We start from the raw sequence: 11,114 nt of genomic DNA on the forward strand, positions 1-11,114 counted from the left end.
CTTTGATTCTCAAGCAGATAACTCCACTCTATCCACTAGCCTCATTTGTGGGGAGACACACAGCATCCTAGCAAGAGGCAGTGTGGCTCAGTGGGAAGAAGCATCAGGTTTCAGAGACAGAGAGCCTGGATTAAAGCCCCAGCTCTGCCACTGACCATGATGTAGGACAAGTTCTCAAATGCTCGGCCTTGTTTTTATTGTCCATTAAGAGAAGAGAACACCATCTGCCTAACAGGGTGGTTGTGAAGATTAACTGAGTTAATGTACATCCTGATGTAATAGGAGAAAAACAAAGTATCACAGTCTGCACATCAGCAGGCTCCTTGTTATGTGCCTAATGCACAGGAGTTGGGCCACCGAAAGGAAAGTCAAGCTCCTTTTCTAAGAAGTCTAATATTTGGAGGCAGGGGTAGAAAACATTCCTTTTAACATCCTATCTTCAGACAAAAAACATCTGTGAGCCCAGAACTTACCTTCACTTTCCTGGCTCACTGGGGAAGGGGGTGAATAGCAGCAGAAGGGAGTGGGGGTAGCGGCCAGAAAAAGAGAGGCCAACAGAGACTTAGAGACTGGCCACCTTGGTCCCTCTCCAAGTCTTTTTTTTTTTTTTCCTTTTTGTCTTTTTTACTGACCGGCAACGGGATCGCAACCCTCTGCGTCAGCCAGTGAGCGGGAACCGGTCTCCACATGGGATCCGAACCCTCGGCGGGAGCGCCGCCGCACTCCCAAGCAGCGCACTCTCCAGTGCGCCACCGGGCCGGCCCCCTCTCCAAGTCTTATTCCCACTCACTGGGAGGCCCAGCTACACCTTTGATCTCGGGTTCCATGAGACAATTCAGTATCTTTTTAATTCCTCCATTTATGCTTAAGCTACCTCAAATTGATTACCGGTTTAATGCAATCAAGAATCTTGACCAAGACACAAATCCAGAAGCCATGCCTACATAGGGGTCACAAAATGTTCCTATTGCCCCCTCTTCCACCTCTTCTTCTTTCTGTCAAGTCAGCAAACACCAGAGGGATGGCCGTGAACCACTCGCTCTGCTCATTCAACTTTTTCTTCAAGAGCACGCCTCCCTGTCTCCCCCCACTTCCCACAGTCCTCTCAGCCTGTTCTTACAAACAAGTCTCATCCCTACACAAACACACATGCACACATGCACTACTACACCACTTCTGTCTTGACTAATTATGCAAACACCAACAGCAACATGCTGGCATTGGAAGAAAAGAGTTGGCACCTCCCTCCTGCATGGTCCCCAGCCTGTGTGAGTCCTCATGGTCTCCTTCATGGAACTGGAAACCACCCATAATTACCTTCATCACAGCCAAAGACTTTAGCAACAATAGAGCATTTAAGTCTTTAGGGTCTTCAAAAAAACTGGGCATGGCTGCAAGCATTCCAGCTCAAAGCTGCACTTCGTACAGACTGCCGCAGGATACATTTCCTAGGACTTGTTGCAGCTGGTGAAGAAGGGTGTGGCCAGGAGACCAGCAAGGCCTCAGAAAAGTCTGGCAGCAAGGACCAGGAGGTCCTGGGGAAAAGAGGCATTGGGCAAACTCCATCTCCCTAATCTGCATAGTGACTGCCGGCCAAGTTTGCTCTCCGAGCTGTGAGAAGGACCAATTAATTTATCAATCTGCACCTCTTTCTGCCATAACATATTTCTCTCTTGCCAACAAAAAATGTGTCCATTATCAGGCAGGTCCCTGTCCTCCTAAGCAGCCCATGCAGCTGTATAATTACACTTCTTTCCTTGACAACTTGCATGATTGTTTTCCTAACAGTATATTACTTCGTTAGTACTTTCCAATATACGTTATTTTTAAACTGTCACTTTTGCCCAACTCATCCCAATTCGCACTCGTCTGTTTATCATAACAATCATTAATAACTGTCAGTCCACGCCATCAATGTAACGAACTCACTCCCTCATTAGCATGTTCTAGCATTTGTTCTGTAGAGGGGGCTGATTATTTTTTACAACAGGCCAAGCCAATTACTTTAGTGAAATGGAATCACATTAATCAAAACTTAACAAGGTGGCAAATTTAAAGATATCAGATTGCAAAAGACAGCATAACTAATATGTCAGTGTCAGGGGTAGCGTGTAGGTATGCAGCAGCTGTACTAAATATATCTCTTCACAGAGGCCCCATGAATTTTGACGTTTCATATGATCTGACAACTACCAAAGTGATCTTATAGAAGGCAAGAGCCCGGTCTGCACGGCTCACAATGACTTCTGTAGATTCTGGAAAGGGCAGCGTGAGCAGAGAGGGAGGTGGGAGAGGGGAGAAGAGATGGTGGCTGCGCCTGTCCAGGCTGGCAGACGGCAGTTGATCCTGTCTCTCTGTGCCAAGGCATTTTCTTTTACACTTTAAATGATGATAAGTCATCCATCACCATCTGACAACTACATCAAAACCAGCTGCAAAACATGCAAAGCCCAGCAGTCTAAAATATGCTGACACAACCAACAGAAAAACAGATTTAAAATATATATATTTATATATTCCATAGGAAAAAGATGAGGGGGGGCGGGAGAAGGAGACACAAGAAAAAATGGGGGTGGAGGTGGAGGTGGGATGAACTACAAAATGTTTGGGAGTGAGAACAGAGCGAGGAACAAGCCAGGGCAGTGAAGGAAAGTGAGAAGGGAAACAAAGGAAAAGAATGAAAAGGAAATGAAGATAAGGAGAGAAACAAAGAAAACCGGGGAGTGATAAATTGAAACAGGGAGGAGCAGGAAAGAATAGGAAGGAAGGAGAGAAAGAAGGAACACATGGCACGGCCAGTACCGACAAGGCAGGCAGAAGAGGCTCTATTATGAGGTGAGGATTGCACCCCAGGAATCTCTCTCCCGTCTAGCCTTGTCTCTTTATTCCACTGGCCAGTGCTTCAGCTCAAGCCTGTCTTACCTCCTGCCAGAAAATACGAGGTTCCAGATAGGCCTCTCCTGCCTGATTCCACTCCTGAGTCAAGCTTCCACCACCAGCACTTTGTCCCTAACATACACCCCTGCTTCTGTCACTCCCCCAACCCATGGGCCCCTCACGACCCACAGCATCCATTCTAACTCCATAATACAGCACTTAGGTAGTTCAAGTCTTTGCCCTCACATTTATTAGCTGGGTGACCTTGAATAAGTTATTGGACCTCTCTGAGCCTCCATTTCCTCATCTATAACAATGGGGCTAATGTTACTTACAGCTCAAGATTTATCTTTAAGAGTAAAATGAATGACACACAAAAAGCACCTAGAAAAATAAGAAAAATAAGAGCAGAAGTACCTAGAAAAATGTTTGATGCATGAGTAGGCACCATTCCCAAGAGTGGTCCTTGGGGTAGAGACTTTGTTATTTATTCATCTTTTCAGCCAGTTCAAAGTAAGGAAGCCCTAGAATCCTGTGGAACTGAGCTGGGTAGGGCCCTTCTTTGCAGTTTACATCATTTATGAGGTTTACATTCTTCCCAGGATCTCTTCAGCCATGTACTTAATAAACTAGAGAACTGGTTGGCTGCATGCAGAGGACAGAAGGTGGCCAACATGATTTGTAGGGTTTTCAGGGACGAGCTAGCTCACAAAGGCACCATGGTCCAGTGTGGCACATCTGAATGCATCTTTCCCTGGACCCACAACCCAACCGGCTCAGCCACCCTATTCTTACTGTATTTAATGAAGCCTGTTTATTTACTTACTTATTCCAAAGAAGCCCAGAACCAGGTACACCAGGCTGGCAAAGGCCCCATTGTATAATGTGATTAGATTCAGTTATATCACACAGTTCATGAAATTGTGCTATGATTCATTTTTACAATTTAAATAGCTATTTGGTTGGGTTGCCAGGTTGAACGTGATGAATGTGTATGATAAAACAGAACAAAGGGAAGGGCCAGTGCCTGTAAACTAAAACATTAGTCAGTGTATTAACCCCTTCCCTCCTTAATTGTGATACCTTCCTGGGGGCAGCTGCCCCACGGTCATCCTCCTTCAATCTCATATCTGCTATCAGATCTATGCCACTGCCAAAGGTGATGATTTAACCTTCTCCCCAGCAAGGGAGAAGCTTTCTCCAGAAGAGTCATCATCCATTCTATTCTAATCCCTGTCTCAGGATAAAAGGATAAGCCACAAGTGTTCATGGGTCCCAGTGCAAAGTTCCAGATCTCCAACTTCCATTCTAGTCCTGAATCTTACATATCAAACATTTAACTCCTGTCCAAATTAACATTCATCGCAATCGTGGTGTGAGATATTGGCATGCCACCTAATTACTCTCATGCCACAAGAAATAAAGCTGGACTAAAAAGGAATCACTTCAGCATAAAGTTCCATTGAAATAACTTAGGCAAAAAAACAGGACTTGCATCATTCACGTTGGTATCTTTCATGTCACATGAGAGATTATTTTTTCATTGCACCAGGGCTCCTCTCTGTTTAAAGATATCCTAGGGCCGGCCCGGTGGCGCACTGGATAGTGCGCCGCTTGGGAAGCGCGGCGGCGCTCCCGTCCGAGGGCTCAGATCCCACATACAGACCGGCTCCCGCTCACTGGCTGAGCGAGGTGCGGGAGCAACACCGAGGGTTGCGATCCCGTTGCCGGTCCCAGTCCGGTACGGGGGCGACACTGAGGGTTGTGATCCGTTGCCAGACACGGAAAAAGACAAAAAAAAAAAATTAAAAAAAAAAATAATAAAGATATCCTAGACTCTAATAAAGGACATCACCACTTTGTAAATTACCAGTTTTAAAACAAAATTGTATTTTCATTTTAAAAAATCACATAACTTTAATGTTGGAAGAGGTCTTACCAATTAACTCCTGCCCTAGTTCATTTTTCTTTATTTCATAAAAAAGAGATCTGGGTGTGGCAGATTTCTCTCATCTCAAGGACGGTTGCAACATATCTCCCATCAATATGCTCTTCTAATGTGACCTTGCCATTTCCTAATCCAGAGGTAAACTAACTCCCCTCTTCTTGAATCTGGGCAGACTTGGGTTACTTTCACTGACAGAGTATACGGAAGTTACACTGTGTGACTTCTGAGGCTAGGTCATAAACGTGACACTGCTTGCATCTTGTTTCCTGGAACACTTGCACTTGGAGCCCTGAGATGCCATCTAAAAAGTCCTTACCCTGAGGTGGCCATGCTATGAGGAAGCCACAACACATGGAGAAGCCACATACAAGGGCTCCAGTCAGCAGTTCAAGTCTTAAATCATCCCAGCCCAGATACCAGACATGGGTGCAAATCAGCTTTCACATGACTCCAGCCCTAGCTTCAACTCACCCCCAGCCTTTGAGTCTTTCCAGCCCAAGCTCCAGGCTTGTGGACCACAGACAATCCACTCCACTGTGTCTGAATTCCTGACCCACAGAATCCACGAGCATATAAAACAGTTGTTTCAAGTACGTAGGTTTGAGGTAATGTACCAATAGATCATGGGATACTAGGAAGCCTGGTGGAGTAAAGGCCAAGTGAGAATCAGAGCCCAGGTCTGCGAATTCTAGGATTGGTGCTATTTCTCCTTCACCACCATTCTGCCACAACTTTCGCATAAAGCAAGTTGTACCTGTGCCACACTCACCATTTTACTATAACAGTGAATAAGGCAGGACATGAGAAGAGGTTAGCCAAAAACTCATCAGATGTATAGGGCATCAGCAGAGGTTTCACTGCCCTTGAGATGAGTCAAATCTCCCAAAGGACAAGCTAAGGGAAAATCTACCTTCAGCAGGAAATAGCAAAAGCTGGATATTCGGGCATTCAAACAGAAAAATATATATATATCACCCAGCAGTCACTGACATTCACTGGACCAGTGATTTGTTCCCAAGTATAAAATTCCCTGAAAAGCAATCACTGCCACAAATGGAGGCCCTTATATCACATCTCCCACAAATTTCATTTTACTTCAAGCTTGGAGAGCATCAACAATTCCCCAACCTGGTCCTCTGGACACTTGGGTCAGTGACTCAAGCCTGGATACTCAGCCTGGATCCAGCAGGGAAACGTCTAGATTTAGACATTCAGGACTCGAGCCTGAGGTTCAAACAGATGGAGAGGACTACATTACAGCTGGGTCTCCTTCTTCTCATGTCCTCCCACGTGACCTGCCACGAGGCGCTCAATTCTTTGGAGGGGCTGAACCCTGGTGTTCTGCCACCACAGCCCTCCTCACTGGAGCCCTGCAGTAATGGCCAGGGTGGAGGAAAGCCTGAACGACACAGGGCTGGCAGAAGAATCTTCCACTTCCACACATCAGTGCAAGTGGCCCAGGCCCCAAATTGAGAACCCCCATTCAGACTCTCGGATACCAAACTGGCTTGGGAAAAAAAGACTAAAATACCCTAAAAGGCATTAAGAAAAAAAAAAAAAAAAACACCAAAGCTTCCCTTTGAACTCAACACAGAAAGTCAGTTGAGGACAGAGCACAAAGCTCTGCCCTCCCCAAATTCTCACCTTGTACCAGCATTCCCCGGCCTGACCACCATGCTAACAGAGAGGCCGCAGACGTAAGAGGGGCCTCTAATTTATTTTCCTCCCTGATTTATTTTCCCCTTGCACATCACTTTGGTATGACAACAATGCATAATTCGATTACACATGATATATAAAATCATTGCAGCTGTTCAAAAATATTCACGGTAAGAGAATTTCTGATCCACATTCAGACACAGACACACAGACATGCAGATGCACAGTCAGACTTTCTGACTCTCCCACTAAAATCACAAAAGGAGAGGAGGAAACTAAAAGCTCTTCTGTCTATGGATGAGTATTTCCAGCCTTCCTGTCTTCATGCTTTGTCCATAAGTACAGAATTCACAGGACCTTCTTAAAAAGAAAAACATCTATGGTGCTAAAGGGGGGAAACAGCATTTGGGAGTGAGATGACAGCAATGCAACAGAAAAATCAGAGTGTGCACCGTTTAATTTTACTTTAAGATGCTACAATGAAGCTGGGTGCATTTAATTCCCTTCTAAACGCCATGTAAAAGTTTCTCTCCTGCCTGCTCACTCTGTGGGCTACATACCGTGCCTAAGATTAATCCCTCAGGAGTTTTTTATTTCCTATTCTGCCTATCTTTCATCTTCACCCCAGACTAAGCAGATGGATGTGAATTCAAAGTTTTCTGATCTTTAGCACAAGTTATGGAGGGTTATCTTTGGCTGTATATCTTTCTGCTGGCAGTGCTCCCTTGGTGATGAAGGATTAACCACCCCAGCTGTCTCTTTCCAGAATGATGCAGTGCCATGCTCCTCGACACGACAGCATCACTTAATCTTAATGTCCGCTCTCCAAGCGCAGCCGCGCAGGACAAAGCCAATCAACATCAGATGCCACCAAGATGGACCTACTGCTTGGCCCTGGAGTCTCTCACCCTCTCACTCCTATTAATCAACATCATCCAACCCAATCCCAGAGTTCACTTCTCTCAAACCACAGTTAAACCAAGCTGAGGACCACGTTAAGCATCTGAAGCACGTGGCAGGAGGAGGGGTGGTGGGAGACCATCAGCTGCACCAGAAGCACAGCATGCCAAGCCACGTCCCTGAATGAAAGAGTCCTTCCCTTTGCCCAACCTCCCTTCAGTGCCAACATTGGTTCTTGGGCACTCAACATCTCTACATTCACTGAAATTCACCCATACGGCATAATAGAGATAGATCTCAAATGAAACCTATGTGTCTTCCAGAGATTCTGAAAGAGTCTGAAGGAAGACACATGACCACTCACAACCAAACTATATTAGCCACCCTTCCCCATCTTCACCCTTACCAACAGACGTGCCTCTGCTTATGCTTGCAAAACTGGGCCTGACCTATTTTATTTCTTTGCACAAAAACACTTAGTGTCACCATGGAAGGCACAAATGGAAACCCTGACCCGACCAAACTGCCTTGCTTATGTGACTGATACATCCACAGATACATTTAATACTAATAAGACTCCTATCTTCCCTCCTTCCCCTTTTATAAGTTTACACATCACAGGTGGGAAAGCAAAACAATACTCTCATGTTTTTCTCTAGCTCCAAGCAATTATAGTAATGTACCTACCTCCCTTTTCTTTCTTAAGAAAGAGAACAAAAAAGTCAGCCCAGATCTCAAAGGCAAATGTAATGAAACAGTAAATTATTGCTGGAGTTTACTAAACAAATGCAACCTAGTTAAATTTGGAAAAATCTTCACTTTTGCTTACATTTGCAATTTTACTGCTGAACTACTGGTATTTCTTACTTATGCAACATTAAAATGTATAAGAAATCCTCTTGTGTGCTATATCCAGCATCTACTCTTGATTTATAATACCCAATTTAGGGGGGAAAAAACACAACTAAACCTGATTTAAATCACAGATTACTCTGTAAAACACAAGCAAGGAACTATTCCAAATCCTAAATGTAATTTAAACATATTTATATTTTACAGTGATATATTTTCCCCATTCCTTGTCTTACAACTGTAAACTTTCTATAATTATATAAGCAATTTCCCTAAGGTCACAACATTGATCATAGTTATAAATTGCTAAAGGACAGCAACACACAGTGAGCAGTAAAATATATGCTGGACATCACAAACAGTTTCATCAAATCAGGAATGGGGTGGGGGAAGAAGAGTAAGAAAAGTAAGAATGGAGATAGAGAAAGGGGAAAAAGTAACACATTTTCCAAAAAGTCCTGACACAATGTCACATCCTGTTACCCAGAGCCATTTGGAACAGTTTTTTACAAACTGTCCCGCAATTGGGTGTGGTTTAATTTTTGACAATATTCTTAACCCTTTGCTTATCACTCTGAAAGCCATCTGAGATGGAAGCCTGAGAAACAAACTCCAGAAGTCACTCAGTTAAAGCACAAGTAAAAACCAAGAAGACAAATCCTCTATGATTAAAACTGCCTCCTGTCATGAACAGCAGTTCTCAAACTTGTGTTCCTAGGAACCCTAGGATTACATGGAGGAATTCCCTGGGTAAAGCAGGTGGAAGTCAGGCTTCCCACCCATTCTTTAACCATAGCAACTTCTCTTTGATCTGTGTCTTCTACTAGGGCTCTATGGAAAAAATCTCACTTGGAAAAACAGGTTTAAAGCCTGAAAAAAGATAAAAAGATTTGGAAATGATGGCTTCCTGATGTCATCATGAAGAGTAACATCGAAAGGAAGTTATTTGAGGGTCTCTGGCTGTTTGTCAGTGTTTCTGGTACTTTAGGTAACTCTTATAATGAGAGAGGATTCGGGCGCTCTCTGCATACCATGCAAATGGCATTGCTCTCAGGCGCCTCCAGCATCCAGGTTCCAGCCAGATGGGCTGACAGGCCAGTCATCCCTGACGGTTAACAATGCCACACTCCACTCAGGTCAGCTGCCTATTAGGAGGACAGTTGAGACCCAGAGGGGAGGGAGAAATCAGCACATGACAGACACTGTCTCGTTCAGTTATAAAATAAACCTAAACTTTCAGAGACCTGTGTTCCCTGAAAGTTTAAGAATGGAGTAGTTCAAACTTTTCCTTATCAACATTTTCCGAGGAACACTAAGCTTCTCTGTAGCTTAGGATCCTGGTGAAGCTTTCCAAGAAAACTACGGAGCTATTAGTATGTGCTACACATGCTTTCCAAGAGGACAGCCACTAAGAGACTGGCCTCCAGAAGTAAATAACGTTGCCCGTGTCTCTCTCCATCCTGCACCCCACCCCTTCCCCCTACTCACTTCCACAGCTGCCACCGCCTCCTTCTATATCCCTCCCACCTTCCCTCTCCATCTCCTGTTTCTGTCTCCATTTTTCTACTTATGTACTATTAATAGTTCCCAAATAAAGTACAACCACTTTCCTGCAACATGACAAACTTCCCTGACCTTTATTCCCTGAATAATGTAATATTCACATTGTTTAATGGATAAAGTGCAGGCGTGGACCAATCAGAACAGAAGCCAGCTACAAACAGTTCACAATCACACATATAGGTAGAATGAGTCAATGTAAGTCTTGGCTCCAACACCAAAGGAAAGAGAAGCTGTAAATCCTACCAGTTAACTCTGCAGGCTTCGAAGTCAGAAAGACCCAAGTTCAAATCTCCCCTCTACCAGTTTATTTCTGTAGACCGTCAAATTGCTTAGATGAGAACTGTTTCCTCCAGCGTAACAGGTATAACAAGTCCTACCTATGAAAAGTAAATGCATGAATGCAAGTAAAACTAAAATTTGGCTTCTTGTAAGTGCTCAATAGATATAAATTTGATAAATATTTCCCTTTTATTTAACTGTTTTTCATTAGTTGGTTGGTTTCTGTTTTTTGTCTCTTAGATTGCCTATATGTGTTATGGATTCCCAATAAACAAGCTGAAAAACAGAAAAGCCTTGCCAATTCTGGTCTTAGGAGAAAAGATCTCCAGCCCTGGGGGGAGTCTGCATGGGGTGAAATTTTGGAGTTGCTAAACTGTGGGTAGAATGAAGGTTGGCTGTGCTGCTGGGTTATCACCCAGAGATGCAGCAGAGCTGATGGCCGTTACTGTATTTTTATCCTTTAATTAATTAAAAACAACACTATGTCAATTTGGAAAATTACACATATAATTTTTTATCAGAAGAAAGCGAACTGGATCCTTATAATTTACTTCTCATTTTATAAATAATAAACCTCATGGAAAAAATTGGGAAAAAAAGCCAATTAAAATCACCCGCAATCCTGATGTCTGGATGATGATGATAATATAAATAGCTAACATATTTTGCTGATAGCTTATCATATGCCAGCACTGTGCAAAATGCTTCACTATATTATCTAATTTAATCCTCGTTGCTTTTTTGAAGCTCACATTGTCACACCACCATAAGTGACAGCACTAGGATTTGAACCCAGGTCTGAATCCAAAGCTTATGTGGGTAAGCTCCATGCAAGATTGCTCTCCAGAAATAACAAAAGTTCATATTTTGATATATTTCCTTCCACTCTTTTTCCTAAGCCTATAAATAAGTAGGTAGGTAAGTAGATGGATGCAAAAAATTACCATTGAATTATTTAAATTTCTACATTGGATTAGTCAATATAAATATTTATATGTACAAATGTTTTTGGTTCAAGCACAAAATCTTCAGTCTC

The sequence above is a fragment of the Galeopterus variegatus genome, unplaced genomic scaffold (genome assembly GCF_000696425.1).
Source record: "Galeopterus variegatus unplaced genomic scaffold, G_variegatus-3.0.2 Scaffold480, whole genome shotgun sequence".
NCBI classification, from domain to species: domain Eukaryota; kingdom Metazoa; phylum Chordata; class Mammalia; order Dermoptera; family Cynocephalidae; genus Galeopterus; species Galeopterus variegatus.